The sequence below is a fragment of the Nomascus leucogenys genome, chromosome 7b (assembly GCF_006542625.1).
Source record: "Nomascus leucogenys isolate Asia chromosome 7b, Asia_NLE_v1, whole genome shotgun sequence".
Lineage (NCBI taxonomy): Eukaryota > Metazoa > Chordata > Mammalia > Primates > Hylobatidae > Nomascus > Nomascus leucogenys.
In genome coordinates this window covers 52,428,063-52,443,821 of record NC_044387.1, presented here as the reverse complement: position 1 = coordinate 52,443,821, position 15,759 = coordinate 52,428,063, and the positions used below count along the sequence as shown (strand labels likewise).

At 54.7% G+C, this 15,759-nt stretch overlaps 1 protein-coding gene across 1 annotated transcript in view; it reads left to right on the top strand.

Annotated features, from left to right (window-relative positions):
* Positions 1–1,258: 1,258 nt before the first annotated feature.
* The window catches only part of LRP5L (LDL receptor related protein 5 like), a 52,549-nt gene continuing 38,048 nt past the window's right edge, over positions 1,259–15,759 (top strand). Inside the window, exon 1 of the mRNA XM_030815995.1 lies at positions 1,259–1,473. The gene's annotated coding sequence lies outside the window, so the exon portion shown is untranslated. The remainder of the gene's footprint in view (positions 1,474–15,759) is intronic.

The following is a 15,759-nucleotide window of genomic DNA, read 5'->3' as shown; positions in this document are numbered from 1 at the left end:
TTCCACCCCCCAGCTCCAGCTCGTGGCCTGATATGGTTCCTCCTCCCAGTCCATTAACCACGCTGGCCCCTGCCGCAGGGCCTCCTCCATTGATGTGTGCTCTTCCTGAACCGCCCTTCCGCCGGACAGCTGCTCCTTGGTGGCAGCTCAAAGTGTCCTTCCTTCCCTAAGCCAGTTTCCCAACACTGCAGCCCAACACCCTTCATTTCTCATGACATTCTTCATGTTGTGTCAATGGGGCTTTTGTTGTTTTAATTTTCTGTCTTCTTGTTTTTGTTGGTCTCCCTTCCTAGAATGTAAACCCCATGAGGGCAGAGGTGTTCAGCCTGACGCCAGCCTAGCAAATTTGTCACAAATCTGGAGGAACGCACACGTTCACGGGCACCCAGTTCTCTGAGGTATTGCAAGCCCTCTCTGAACCTGCAAGGTAGCCATTGCTGTCCCCACTTTACAAGGGAGGAAGGAGTGCCCGGAGAGGTTCTATTTAGACTTGCCAAGGGCAGATCGGGAGTTTGAACTTGGGCTTGCTGGTTCCAGAGCCCCTTCTGTGCCCCTTCCAGGCTGTGCCTGGGTGAGATTCTTCCCCTCCCAGCACCTCTGCTTCCTGGAGGGTTCAGTGGCTGAGCTGACACCGCTGGGCAAGAGGCCCTGTCCTGCTTGTTGAAGGACTCAAAGGTGGCGTCTGGGAGCCTGGCGGGACTTTCTCCCTGTCAGCCTAGAGGCACTTTTAGAGGAGCGTGTCTGTTTAGCAGTCTTCGTGTCTCATAACTCATAATTAAGGTAGAGGACACACATTTAGTTTAAAGTAAAACTTCAAACCCACCTCTACTCTCAGCTGGCCAGCTTCATGCAGTCCTCTCCCTGTTCCCTCCTCTGCCCTCCACAGGTGAGAACAAGTGTCGGGGCAGCACCGTGGGGCCCCAGGCTTCCTGCCCTGAAACTGCCTCGCTGTGTGCCCTTGGGCAACCCCGCCCCACCCGTGCCTCAGTTTCCCCACTCATAGAGGCTCCACAGGTAACACACCTGGCTCCTGGCCCCGATCGGCCGCCGGGCCCCGCGGGGCGGAAACCCCGCGCCCCAGCCCCGCGCCCAGCCTCCCGGCGGCGCCCCCAGGGCAGGGCGGGGAGTGCGGGGAGGGGCCGCGGGGACCCGGGCCGCTGGGGCGGTCGGGCCCGCCTGGCCGCCGGCCGGCTCCCGGGGGCGCGGGCGGCTGCGCCGGCGGGGGGCGGAGACGCGGCGCTGCTTCCGCTCACGCGCGCCCTGTTTCCTCCTCTCAGTCGTTCTGGTCCGCGGCGCCCAACTGGGAAGACGGAGATGCCGGGAGACGCGCGAGGAGCCGCCGCCGCTGCGCGATGGAGCCCGAGTGAGCGCGGCGCCGGTCAGTCCGGCCGCTGGACAACATGGAGGCAGCGCCGCCCGGGCAGCCGTGGCCGCTGCTGCTGGCGCTGTGCGGCTGCCCGGCCCCCGCCGCAGGTAGGTGGGCGCGGGCCGACCCGGGACCGCGGGCTGCTCGTACAATGGCCCGGGCGGCCCCGCGACCAAGTGCGCGGGCGCCACCGCCGCCTCGGAAGCGAGTTAGGGGGAGTTGGGGGCGAGTTGGGGCACGCACCGGGGATCCCCCCGCCGTCCCCGGCGTCCCCGCCCGTGCCGTCCCCGGGGACGCCGCGTCCCGGGCCGGTGAGGAGGGCGCGCGGGCGGCGCCGGCGGGTCCTCACCTGCCCGCGCCCGCGGGAAGTCAGGAGCCGAGCCGTCGCTGGGCCTGTGTGGCCCGGGCCGAACACCAAGTTGGGAGTTGGGGCCCGGAGGCGGGCCTGGCCCGGGGAGCCGGTTCGCGAGTCTGTTTCCAGCGGCCGCGCGGCCGGCCCGCGTGCTCCGAGGACGGGCTGAGGTTGCAGCGAGAAAGTTCTGAGCCCGGGTGCGGGGCTGCCTGGCCGGTGGCGCTGCCCTTGTGAGCTGTGGCTGTGGGTTTCTAAGCGAACTGACACCTGCCAGGTGCCGGGGCGACCCGAATGCCCCTTGTGGCCGCCGGGGTCCCAGATGGTGTCCCTCCCCGGGTCGGCTGCCCGGGGGGTGACATGGTCCCAGAGCGCGGGGCAGTAGGGGAGGCAGGTTCGTGCCTCAGTTGTACACTCCCGTGGGGAGAGGGTAGAGCCGGGGAACTTTGTCTCCAACTTTTGGTGTTTCCCAAGGGGTGGAGTTGAGGTCAGGAGGACTCAGGAGACTTAAGCAGTTGTAAAACGCTACACATGTTCTTTTAATTTGGAGATGGCCATGTGGTTTTTGAAGCAAGCCTCTTGCTACCTAAATCATTCTCTTCGGATGTGCGTGTTTTGCTTTTCTGGAGTATGGCCGGCCAAGTGGCACGGCCGCAAGTACCTGTGCACGCCCGGGCTCCTGTTCTGTTTGTGGCAGTTTAGCGGGGAGGACCTCGGGTCCCTTTGTCTGTGCCTCCTTAAGGCAAAACAGCTGTCTCCCTGAATATTTCCAGTGTGGATGGTGCAGGGGGGTGGCCGTGTAGTCAGTTCCCCCGGGCTCTTCTGGAGGTGTAGGGGGCAGCGGGGAACAGGAGGAGCTTGGCCTTTGTTTCAAGTTCTCCTGCCTCTGACCCAAACCTAGAGATTCTGTGGACAGTTTCACCCCAAATTTGCCTCTCTCAGGAGCGTGTTTACATTTTGGGGCCTTGTCTGGAGCTAGCAAAACAAGGTGAAGACAAAACAGCGACAGTAGCTGGGGAGTACAGGCCAGCACCGCTCCTTTTTCCGGAAATGCCTGGGTTAAAGAGGCAAAAGGGGTTTTGGGGAAGCTGTTTGTTTTAAAGGGGGGGTTTCTAGGCCGACCACATTGCAGTTTTGGGTTTTGTGCACGTTTTGGGTGATGTTGCTGGAATTAAATGTCTGTCGTCCATGTGGTTCGAGCCCCTGAGGAGAAAGAATTAACAGCTGTGGAGTTCAGTTGTGTGTGAGGCAAAAATAGAGTTTTTTTATTATTATTATTATTTTTTTTTTGAGACGGAGTCTCGCTCTGTCACCCAGGCTGGAGTGCAGTGGCGCGATCTCGGCTCACTGCAAGCTCCGCCTCCCGGGTTCACGCCATTCTCCTGCCTCAGCCTCTCCGAGTAGCTGGGACTACAGGCGCCCGCCACCACGCCCGGCTAATTTTTTGTATTTTTAGTAGAGACGGGGTTTCACCATGGTCTCGATCTCCTGACCTCATGATCCGCCGGCCTCGGCCTCCCAAAGTGCTGGGATTACAAGCGTGAGCCACCGCGCCCAGCCAAGAGTTGATTATTTTAACATTAGGCAGCAAGGCCTGGGAGCCCCAGCAAATGTGGTGATGATCCAGTCCTAAAATAAAAGGAAAGGGAGGAATCTTTCTGCAGAACGGTTTTGATGTTATGTCCCTGATTTTCTGTGTGAGATACCTGCCTCGGACCTCAGCAAAGCCAGTAAGTGGGCAGCTAATTATTTTTCCTGATTGCTTCCTGTTGGCAACTGGAAGCTGTGAACCCACGGAAATGGCTTTGTTCTAGTGGTCCCACTGCTGAGAACCTCCCCAGCTTCCAAGCCCCTAGTCCTCTCTCCTCGGGGCCCAAGTGCTTATTCCAGGACCCGCCTGTCTAGGCACTCCCTTTCCCCCTGGTAATTCCTGCTGTAGATGCCCAAGGCCAAGGCCAGCAGGGCTGAGTGGGGTTAACTAAGTGCTGCATGGGGCGCCCTGAGAGAGTCCCCTCTAAAGCAGGGCCCCTTGCGTTTAACTCCCCTTGTTCAGTTCCAAGAAATTCCCCGGTGAACCCGATCTGACATTTGTTCAGCACTTTTCTGGGGAGATCCACCTCGTGCTTCCTGTCGTTTTTGGAATCCGTTTAATTTCAGCGGCACTGTGTCACTGCTCAGGCATTTAGTAGAACTCACACACAGGGATGGGGGGTGAGATTGCAGGCAGGTGAGGCCTCCGAGTTGCTTTCTCCCTTGCAGCAACGAGTTGCAGGGCTGAGAGGGGGTTTGGGGGTGAGACCCACCTGGATTTACATGCTCAGTAGCTGTTTGACTTCAGGCACTATGCCTAGTTTCTGTCCTCTTGCCCCGCTCCTCTCCCAGGCCTTGGGGAGCCCTTAGTGCCCTGTGTGAGACCTTTAGCCCCATCCCTGGCCCAGGTTGGGGACTGGCAGCGGCAGTGTTGCAGTGGCAGTTGTGTGTAGGAGTCCTTGATCTTTCTGGCCCTGGCCGGTCTAGAGGCTGTTATTACAATAGTCTGTGTGACCTTCGACATCCAGTCCACTGACCACCTCACTCACTCACTGCTGCAGCCCTGGGGGGCAGGAGTAGTTAGCACTGTGGACAGAGCCCCTGTGTCCAGGGTCTGATCCCAGCCTGGCCGCTTGCTGTGCTGGGAAGCGTTGAGAAGCTGACGCTACCTTTGTGTGCCTCAGTTTTCTCACCTGTAAAATCGGGATAAGAATCCTTCCTACCATGAATTCAGTGAGTTAACGTGCACCTGGCCCAGTATAATGCTGTTGTTGTTTCGCTTTGGTGTCTGCTACTGCGTGAAGTGCTGGGGTTAAATGCGATAGAATGGCAAATAAGGCCCCTCCGCTGTAGGCAGGGCTTATCGTGTAGAGGGGAGGACAGGGAGACAAGCTGTGCAGCTATGCAGAGGTGGGCCCAGGGGTGCTCCTTCACCCTCGGGGCGTCCTGTGAGAGGTCCTTAGAGGCCAGATCATGCTGTGGAGTCTCATGGTGATCCAGAAGGCAGTAGAAGCTACTGGAAGGCTTTAGGCAGGAGTGATAGGAAATGAAAGCTGAAGCCAGACCTCTCCTAGGTGAAAAGTGCCGAGTTGATCTTTTTTTTTAATTGAGGTGAAACTTACATGATATAAAATTAAAGTATACAAGGCAGGCATTTAGTACATTCACAGTGTTTACAACCATCACTTCTATGAATTTATAAGAGATTTCCATCACCCCAAAGTAAAACCCATACCCATTACACAGTGACTTCCCGTTCCCTCTCCCCCGACCCCCTGATGAGCACCAGTCTGCTTTCTGCCTCTATGGCTCTGCCTGTTCTGTGCATTTTGTATGAAGGGAATCATACAATACGTCGTCGTTTTTCGTGGCTGACTTCCTTGGTTACTGTAATGTTTTCAGGGGTCATCCGAGTAGTACCAGGTATGGGTGTTTCAGCCTTTTTTTTTTGAGATGGAGTCTTGCTCTGTTGCCTAGGCTGGAGTGCAGTGGCACGATCTCGGCTCACTGCAACTTCTGCCTCCTGGGTTTAAGTGATTCTCCTGCCTCAGCCTCCGAAGTAGCTTGGATTACTAATGGGTGCCCACCACCACACCTGGCTAATTTTTGTATTTTTAGTAGAGACGGGGTTTCACGATGTTGGCAAGGCTGGTCTTGAACTCCTGACCTCAAGTGAGCTGCCGGCCTCAGCCTCCCAAAGTGCTGGGATTACAGGTGTGAGCCACTGTGCGTGGCCTATTTCAGCCCTTTTTGTGGCTGAATAATATTCCATTGTGTGGGGGGATCACCTTTTTTTTTTTTTTTTTTTTTGAGACGGAGTCTCTCTCTGTTGCCCAGGCTGGAGTGCAGTGGCACAATCTCGGCTCACTGCAAGCTCCGCCTCCCTGGTTCACGCCATTCTCCTGCCTCAGCCTCTCCGAGTAGCTGGGACTACAGGTGCCCGCCACCATGCCCAGCTAATTTTTTGTATTTTTAGTAGAGACGAGGTTTCACCTCGGTCTTGATCTACTGACCTCATGATCTGCCCGCCTCGGCCTCCCAAAGTGCTGAGATCACAAGCGTGAGCCACCGCGCCCGGCCTGTACTTCTACTTTGATATCTTTGCTCTTGTTAAAAGCCAAGTGCTATTTCATAGTACACAGGTGCACTTTACAGCATTTACTTGATTGAGTTTTTCCAGGCTTCATTGCTATTACAAGGCATGCTTGCTTGTGTGTCTCTGCATGTGTATAAGTGTTTTTATAGGAAACATTCCTAGTCAAAGAGTGTGTCCATTTATGTTTTTAAATATATTGATGCCGGGCACGGTGGCTCACCCTGGTAATCCCAGCACTTTGGGAGGTTGAGGCAGGAGGATTACTTGAGTCCAGGAGTTCGAGACCAGCCTGGGCAACATTGGGAGACACCCATCTCTACAAAAAAAATTAAAAATTAGCTGGGTATGATTGCACACTCCTGTAGTCTCAGCTACCTGAAAGACTGAGGTGGGAAAATCTCTTGAGCCCAGGAGGTCAAGGCTGCAGTAAGCCATGATCATGGCACTGCAACAGATCTAGTCTGGGCAACAGAGCGAGACCTTGTCTCAAATACATACATACATACCTCCTAAAAGGCTGTACCAGTTCATACCTGCAAGCATCTATGAGAACACACACATTCCTATATCCTCTCTGATGCTGGCAATTACCAGATTTTGGTTTTTTGTGTTTTCTTTGGTCCCAATTTGGTTAAAAATTATAACACATTTTGATTTGCACAACCCTCATTTCTGGTTTATTAGTATTTACTTTTCTGCAGATCGCCTACACTTATCCATTTTTCTATTGTTTTTCTTTCTTTTTTTGAGACGGAGTCTCGCTCGTCTCCCAGGCTGGAGTGCAATGGCACGATTGCCATCTTGGTTCACTGCAACCCTTGCCTCCTGGATTCAAGCTATTCTCCTGGCTAAGCCTCCCAAGTAGCTGGGACCACAGGCATGCGTCACCACCCCCAGCTAATTTTTATATTTTTAGTGGAGACAGGGTTTCACCCTGTTGGCCAGGCTGGTCTCGAACTCGTGACCTCAAGTGACCCGTCCACCTCCCAAAGTGCTAGGATTACAGACGTAAGCCACCTTGTCTGGCCTGTTTGTCTTTTTCTTATTGATTTGCGGGAGGTCTTTATTTGGTGTGGACTTTAATTCTTTGTTCTGTTTGTTTCACGTTTCACTGCTGGTCTGTAGCTAGTCCTTCATCCTTGTTTCTGATGGTACATTATCTTAAAGGTATTAAGAAGCTTCGTGTAATCACAACTCTATCTTTTATGGCTTTTCTCCTATCCGTTGTTCCTCCACCTCCAGATTATAAATATAATATTCTCCATTATTTTCTTCCAGGAGTGTTACTGTTTTGTGTTTTACATTCAGACATTATTCTGTCTGATTTTTTTTGTATGTGGTATGAGGTAGGGGTCTGGCCAGTGAATAGGGAGTTGTCCAACACCTTGGTGGGATGATCCATCCTGTCCATTCGTTGAAAATGCTGCTCTTTTATGTGTAGTGTCTACAGACACCTGGGTCCTGATTCCAGACCCTTCCCTGTGCTCCACTGCCTGTACTGGAACACTGCTGTCTCCATCTCTGAAACATCAGACCATATTTTGAGATCAGTTGCGCAAATTCCCACCTCACTGTCCTTTTCAAAAGATGTGTTGGCTCTTCTTGCATGTTTACGCTTTTGTGGTGAACTTCAGAGCCATCCTATCAGGTTCCACCCTTTGATCTCTTGAACTGGGGATGGTAAGTGGTGATATGCAACAGGTGTCAGAGGGCTGGGTTTTAAGCGGCCTCCGATGAGCTGTCAGTCTCAGGCTGTGGAAGTGAATTCATCTGCTGGGTGCGGTGGAGCCGGCCTTGACATTTGTGGGTTTTGCTGACATTTGTGGAGGGCTCTGGAGGTGCCCTTTGTGCCAACTTGCCCAAGCCACTCCTGCTGCCCAGCTCACTCTTGTGTCTGCTCAGGAAAGAAACTCTAATGCACGCTAATTTTAGCATTAGCCCGAGGGCAAATGTAATTACTGAGTTAATTATCACTCCCCTCCCCTAGTTCATCCCAGAGCAAAATGTGGGCACCTTTCATTTCTTCCCTGGGATGTACCCCCCTGTTAGCCCAGATGGAGAGGCAGTACCTGCCTGGCAAAGCTCTCAGGAAATTGCTCAACGGGGCATTAATAACTATCCGAGCGCATGGCCCTGGCCAGAACACGCCAGCCCGGGTGCTGGGTGCCCTCCAGGCTCTGGCCACCTTGGGTTCTGCCCCAGGAAGGAGCAGGCTGTCTCCTCTAGGGGACGTGAAGCTTAACGTCCTCACTGTACGAGGTAGTTTTGGAGCAAGACATGTTCTGGGGCTTGCTTCTGTGGGTAAAGGCCATTTTTCCACACATTTTCCCAGAGAGAACTTGGTTCCCAAAAGGAGCCTGGATCCGGGTGTGGCTGTGCTGCCCTGGCCTCCTCCTCACTTCAGCTGGAGCTTCCGAGCTGACATCCACGCCTGTTCTTTCTCAGCACTGTAGGCACAGGCCCCAGCTCTGCCCCCGCCCAGCCGAAAGCCTGCCCCCCACCCTCCCCTCCACTCAGACCCCCAGGGCTCTGAGGTTTTACCCACAGGCCCTGCAGATTCAGATTCTGTCATCAAATTCAGAGCTGATGACATCAGCTTTTACTTGGTCTCCTTGCTTTCTAGAACCTTCCCTTTACCCATTTATCTTATGCTCTGGCAAGATTAATTTTTCTCCAAGTAGTTTTCATCGTGTCCTTCCTTTTCTCAGACAGTCGTGCCCATTCTCCAGCGTCTGAAGTTGGAACTTTTTGGCCTGGCATGCCGTGCTGCCCTGAGCAGGCCTGCCCATCTTCTGCCCCTGGTGTGGGCACTTCTCTTGCCAGACCCGTCTGGAACCTTCCATGGTCCACCCAGCCTGGGAGGGCCTTGAGGACAGGGGCTGTTTTCGTCTGTGCCCTTCTGCCTGTAGTGTGATGTCTGGTAGATGATCAGTAACTGTTCTGAGACCACCCAAGGGCTCATCTGTCCAGGGAGCAGATTTTACCCATGCTTACCTCCTCTGGCTTGAATTCTGCTAGAGCATGAGCTCCCTCTGCCATCCCCAAATCTAGCCCAGGTTGTAGAACGCCTGTCTGGCTATGTGACAGAAAGCTTCTGGGCCAAGTGTGAGGACCCCTGTGGTCCTGCAGTAAGAGTCCATATTTCTGGGGTGTGGGAAACCCAGTGCACCCCAAAGGGACTTGACCGTGAAGTCCTGGGTCCATGTGGTACCTACCGACCTCCCATGGCCCAGACTGTATGAGCTGTCACTGGGTGGGGGCTTGGGCATTTGCATCCTTCACTTGGTATTCTTACCATTTTCAAAAACCTTTATATAAACATTTTTAATCATGCAAAGGGAATTACGGAATAATAAGTGTTTATCTTAAAAAGTTTTGGTGCTTTTGATTTATTTATTTTTTGAGATGGAGTCTCGCTCTGTCGCCCAGGCTGGAGTGCAGTGGCACGATCTCGGCTCACTGAAAGCTCCGCCTCCCGGGTTCACCCCATTCTCCTGCCTCAGCCTCCTGAGCAGCTGGGACTACAGGCGCCCGCCACCATGCCCGGCTAATTTTTTTGTATTTTTAGTAGAGACGGGGTTTCACTGTGTTAGCCAGGATGGTCTCCATCTCCTGACCTCAGGTGATCCACCCACCTCGGCCTCCCAAAGTGCTGGGATTACAGGCGTGAGCCACCACACCTGGCCTGGTGCTTTTTACATTTATTTTGAGACAGAGTCTCACTCCGTTGCCCAGGCTGGAGTGCATTGGTGCCATCACAGCCTACTGCGGCCTCGACCTCCCCCAGGTTCCTGTGGTTCTCCTGCCTCAGGCTTCTGAGTAGCTGGGGCTACAGGCACACACCACCATGCCCAGGTAATTTTTTAAAAAAAAAAACTTTTTTTGTAGAGATGGGGTCCCACCATGTTGCCCAGGCTCGTTTGGAACTCCTGGGCTCAATCTTCCTGCCTCAGCCCCCCAAAGTGGTGGGATTACAGGCGTGAGCCACTGCGCCTAGCTAATTTGGTACTTTTGAGTTAAAACTATAGAGTAGGTGACTGAGTGATATTTTTAATACGTTCTCAAGAATTTGAACATGAAGAGAGTTTCACTTTCCCAGGTTGTGCCCCTGGGAGTTCTTGCCCTTGCCACCAGGTTGCTGCTCAGGGGGCCCAGGGAGTTTGCTGCAGTGCCGGAGAACTCCTGGGCCTGGGCTGTGTCTCCCCGCAGCCGCCTGCTCCCTTGGGACACTCATTCAGCTGCTGTGGCCGCTGCCACCCACAGTCCTTGCCTTGTAGGCTCCACTGCAGCTCTGGTTACAAAGAGCAGCGGTCAGGGACTCCTGACCTGCCATGCAGGGCACCACAGGCTTGTGGTGGCTTTGGTGCCGTCTGCTGCATCTGCCTCCTTTAGGGCACGGAGTTCTCCCTCTCAGGAGGGCTGAGCTGCTGGAGCTGTAGTCCTGCCACAGAGTAGTCCCCAGTGCGGCGTTGCCTGTCCCTGTGGAGCAGGTGACTACCTGGCTGCGGGCGGAACAGCAGGCCATGGCTCTGGTGGTGGTCTGTGACAGCATATCACCCTGTGGGACAGACCCCCGGGACCCAGTGGGCTGGGATAGTGAGAGCTGTGTCCACAGGGGAGGCTCGGAGACTCTGTGCCCGGTGTGGCCCTGTGTGCTGACCCAGCTGGGCTCTGCCCTGTGTGGCCCCCAGGCTGCCCAGCCTGTCCCCCGAAGGCCTGGGGCAGAGCTCCAGAGAGCCATGGCTAGCTGAGGGCTCATGGATTCTCACCTGCCCCCTGCACCTCAGGAGACACCTGGGCAGCGAACAGCTTGAGGTGTGCAGAGGATGGCTCACGATGGGAGGGAGGGACAAGGGGCGCTTTCCATCCCTTTGGCCACCAGTTTTAATTAAAAAAAAAATTCCCATCTATTTTGAAAAGTTTTCTCCTTTTAAGGAAATGACATTTACTAAGCAACAGCCCCTTCTGCTCATCGTCCAGCCGTGCTCCCTGGCAGAGCAGAGGCTGGTGGGATTCTGCCTGTTCTGCACCGGGGGGTGCCACTTGGCTTCTTAGTGTCGAAGGCCCTTCTTGGACCCAGTACATCTTTACAGCCCCTTGGGCTGTGGGTCCCTGGGTTGGGCATGACTGACTTGGAGCGTGATGAGAGATCTTCTCCAGGATCCAGGCAGGTCTGGCATGCCTCTGGGTGCTAGACGCTGGGCTCCGGGTGGCCTCCTTGCTTTGCTTTTCTCTGAGGGTCCAGGGTGCCCTGCTCAGAGACCCCCCCAGGGGAGCATTTCTCCCTCTGGCCTCCTGTGCCCTGCACAGCCCGGTTCTGACCACAGACCTCCTGCATCAGGGTGGACTGTAGCCCAGGGTGGGACACCACCACACCTGTCACCCCCAACCCCTGGAGCTCCCTGACCGAGGCTCCTCCAGGTACTTAACCAGTGATCTGATCTCACCACAGTCAAGGATTAGGGCCTCTCCCGGAGGGCTGGGGTCCAAGGGGATGATGTGTTTTGGGTGGGAAACAGGTTCAGGGATGTCCCCAGCATTACTGGCTTGTGTGGGCAGAGCAGTGTGAAAGGCAGATGGGAGTCCAGAATTGGGATCACGCCATGACCCCATGATCCGTGAGGTCCTTGAGCAAGAGGGACGCACTCAGTTGAAGTGCCCCCCTCTTGCTTTGTGTAGGTGTGAAGAGGATGGGTGGGCCCTGTTCCGTTCTTGGCTGCCCACAGTATATAAGGCCAGCTTGGTCATCAAGGCATGCTGGAAGGTCACCCCAGGTGGCACAGGTGGCTTGGGGTGTGCTTCTGGGCAGCAGCCACTATGCAGCGCTGGCCTCCAAGCAGAAGCTACTGTTTCAGACACCTGAGGTGTCCCCAGCCTCCTTCCCCTACCCTGAGGTTTGCTGGAATAGCTGAGGGGGCAGTGGTGAGCTGCAGGGTTGGGGTCCTCGGGGCTGCAAGCCCCCCTCACCCGTTCCTGCCCAACCTGCTTTTCTCCTAGCTCTGTGGTCTTGGACAAGCATGTTAACTGCTCCAGGGCTCAGTTTCCCCATCTGTAATAGGGAATGATCTTTAGGCTCCCACAGGATCGTCCTGAGGCTGCAGAGAGGCAGTGTTGAAAAGTGCCTAGCCCAGGGCCTGGCTCAGTGACGGTTAGCTGTTAGCGTTACCATCGCATCGCTATTGTTACTCCATGGTGAGGACCCCCCGGGGACTCTGGACTTGTTTGACTCCGCTGAAAGGCTGCTTGGCTGCAACAATCTCAGCTCTGCATAGCGTGGCCTGTGGGTTGCACTCATGACAGTGTGGAGCCTGTTCAGTCGGTACCAAGTGTGCGTCCTTGCCTAGCTGGCCCCGGCATTTATTTTGTAGCTGGAGCCCTGGTGGGATGGGGTCGGGTGGGCTCTGGGAGTCTGGGGGAACAGGTGCAGCTACCTGCGGGTGCCCCTCCCCTGGGGACCTCTGCTTTGTTAGAGGTATGGCTGGGGGCTGACCATCTATTTGTAGGTGTCGCCAGAGCAGTCCCTGCCTCTCCTTTTCAGAAGATACTGTTGAGGGGACCCTGCCTTCTGTGTCTTGGCTGGTTGCTTCCTCTGTGGGGGGCTCCCCCTGGCTGACCAACAGCCCTTTCTGGACTCCCTGCATCAACGCCTCCCCGGTCAGCTTCACTGCTGAAGGCAGGGCCAGCCTGGACACCAGGGTCTTCCCCCTCTGCCTGAGGTCTCTGCCTGCTCGTCTTCCCTCACCCTGGTCATGGACGGTCAGTGCCTTTGCCCCGCTCTGCCAACCAGGTCCTGTGCCCAGTTGGCGCTCCGTGGTTACTGTGAGATATGCTCTCCAGTCTGTATGCCAGAAGGGGCCTCTGAAGTGGAGGGGGGCGCCACCCTCTCTCCTACAGCCTGCTGTGTGGCTCCCCATCGCCTCTGGGATGAGAGCAGACCCTGTGAAGCCTTGAGCCCCTGGCTTTCCAGCTGTGAGCCCAGGTGGGACCACCCGGCTACAAGAGTGTTAGGTCTGGCTGTGTAGGAGACGTGTGTCTCCACACTGGAGCCCTTGCAGCACACAGGAAGCCTGCGTGGTCCTCATGGTGGGGAGGTGTCCCCGGGGAGGCATGGAGTCTCGCTCCTAGGTTGCTGTGTGGCTTCAGTGCTCTGTACATCCATGCCCCTGTCCTGCAGATGTCAACACCCAGTTGAGGAGAACGTGGACTTTGCCCAGTGTTGTGCAGGGATGGTGGGGCTGGGCTGGAGCCCACATGTCCTACCCTCACCCTAGCCAAGGTGGGGGTTATCTGCCCTGGCCAAGCTGTGCTGCCCGTCCCTGCCCGCCTCAGCAGGTGAGGGCCTAGGGTGGGATCCCACCCATGAGCAGGAGAGGCTTGTTGACTCGCTGGCCTCGCAGGGTCCCCCTCCAAAGCCAAGTCCTCCCCAGGACGGTTCTTGCCCCCGAGAAGGGGCAGCGTGGGTGTTGGGCTGCATCGAGCCTCCCTTGGTTCCATTTCCTCATCATCCTGGGGACAGAGGGCTTGTCCTGGAGCACAGGACCAGGATTGTGCTGAGGTCCTGGGAGGCCACGGTCCTGAGGGGACCCAGTGAATGCCAGCAGGGGACAAGCATCCCTCTGGGCGTAGGGAGGGTCACCCCAGTGCTTCCGCGGATCTGACCCACTGGCTGTGGCTCCTGTGCTTGACCCTTTTTGCAAAGATATCCAGGGGTCTTTCAATTGCCCCTCTCCACCCCCTTAAGCAGCATGAAAACAATTTAACTCTTGGAGAAAGAATCTGGGAATTGATCTCCCCTGTCACTGATCAGCCAAGTGTGACTTTGCATCAGTTTCTTGGTCCCCTTATGCCCCGGTCTCCCCATCTGTAAAATGGAGTGACAGTAGTTACACGTCTTATGATGACTGAGTGAAGTCAGGAACCAGGAGCAGCTCCCACACGAGACTCAGAAAGTGTGGCAGGCATGGAAGGTATGGACCCATGAAGCCAGGCCTGGTGCCTTAGGAAAAAAATGGAGCTTCCCTCCAGGTTTCCCCTGGAGGGAATCTGCTTCGTCCTGTGCAACTGCCTGCAGAGGCCCTCGCATGCTGTCGGTCCACGATGAATGCTTGGTGGCAGAGTTCACCCAGGGCCTACAAAACCATAGTGCTCAGCTTCTCCAAATTCCTCTTTAAGACCCGACACTTAGCTTGATTCCAAGGCAATCAGAGCTGATCCTCAACACTGGACTTTGCAGGCAGCTCCCAAACCCACATACATATTTAGAACTAAGAAATGCCAATTCCTCAAAGAATGTTAGCCTCTGAGATGCATCAAGAGACCAGGAGGCAAGGGGTTAAAGGCAAACCATGGCATTCCCCAGATCTGTCCAGTTCCCTGGCATGGGACAGTGTCGTGGAGCCTGAGGTGGCATCTTTTGTTTGGCTGCTGACAGCAGCCTTTGGGTCTTGGCATCCACGTCACTGCAATTTTCCAGGAACAGTAGATCATTTGAAAGCAGAGCTGCCACATTTTGCTCAATAAAGGGATTTTGTAGAGTGATGATAAATTCGGCATGTCTTTATTATTATTTTTCCAACACTTAAAATAAAAGCTGGTACAAAGGTATGTTTGTTTCTGAAATGTGTTTCCTTCCCCAGATGTTCTTTTCTGCCAATTCCAAAATGCATTCTGAGCTCAGTCCTCCAGTTTCCTCTCTGTGGGGAAGAATAATGAGATCTTTGTAACCACACAGGGGAAGTGGCTGCTTCCCTCTGCTATGGGCACTGGGGAGGGGCTAGGATGTCCCACCTCCTCCCACCTTGATGGAAACCACAAGTCTTTGCCAGCCCAGCCGACTGTCAGGGGTTTGGTAGCCTCCTTTCTTATGGTGGTAATTTGCAGGGTCATGGCTCAGGGGCACTGCAGTCTGCACCTCTGTCCCTGGATCCTTGAGTTTGCCGTGTGGCCTTGCACTAAATGCTTCCATCTGCGTGGCATTTGTGGACTCTGGGACTTGGTACTGTCTTCATTACCTGGAGTCAAACTCACTCTTTTCCTATTCTGTCTTTCTTGCATCAAATGCTGGTCCCCACCCAAAAGGTAGCCCAGTCTGCAGGACACGGCGCAGAGGTAGAGTTGATGGCTTCACCAGAGTCCAGCCGGGCGCAGACCTTCCTTGGCTGCTCCGTCTGTCACTTCGTGACTTGAGACTGCGGGGATGGGGTACTTGAGGGATCCATGAGCCCTGCCTTCCCACACGTGTGCATGCACACACACATGTGCACAGTACTTGAGAAGTACCACCTTAGTTGGATTTGAAGGACAGCCAGGACACCTGTATAAAGTTTGTAGTTAGAGTCGTTTCGATACTGGCCTGAATTAAGAGCAGTCTCCATGGGGTTGCTTTCTGTGGGGTATGCGTTTAATGAAAATCCTTGTTTTTAAACAAATGTATCCTGCTTTAGAACACCCAAGATATAAAATCTAGACTTCATAGATAAAAATAGCTAACATTTGTAGTGTATCACAGTGTGCTAGGCGTGCTCTAAGAGATGTTTGATTTCTTTAATCCTTCCAGCTGCCCTGTGGGCTGGGGGCCATCACTACCCTCGTTTTATAGATGAAGAAACTGAGGCTAGGAGAGGTCAATTAATTTGCTCAATTTCTTGCAGGCAAAACTAGGAATCGGCAGACGGTGGTTCCCGTGCCTGCCTCTTTAATTGCTACTTACAAAAGTGTTTTCTTCCATCAATAAAAGAAATCAGTGAACAGCCTCCTGTGCGTTTCAGTAAGTGCAAGTCCTCCTTGTCATCCCAGACCTCAGCCTGCTCATTTAATGGATGAGGACACTGAGGCCTGGAGGGGACTGTGACATCGCAGCCACTCTCCTGGGGTCTGCCACTTCTCTCGCCTCCCATATGAACCTGAGTGGCCACACGA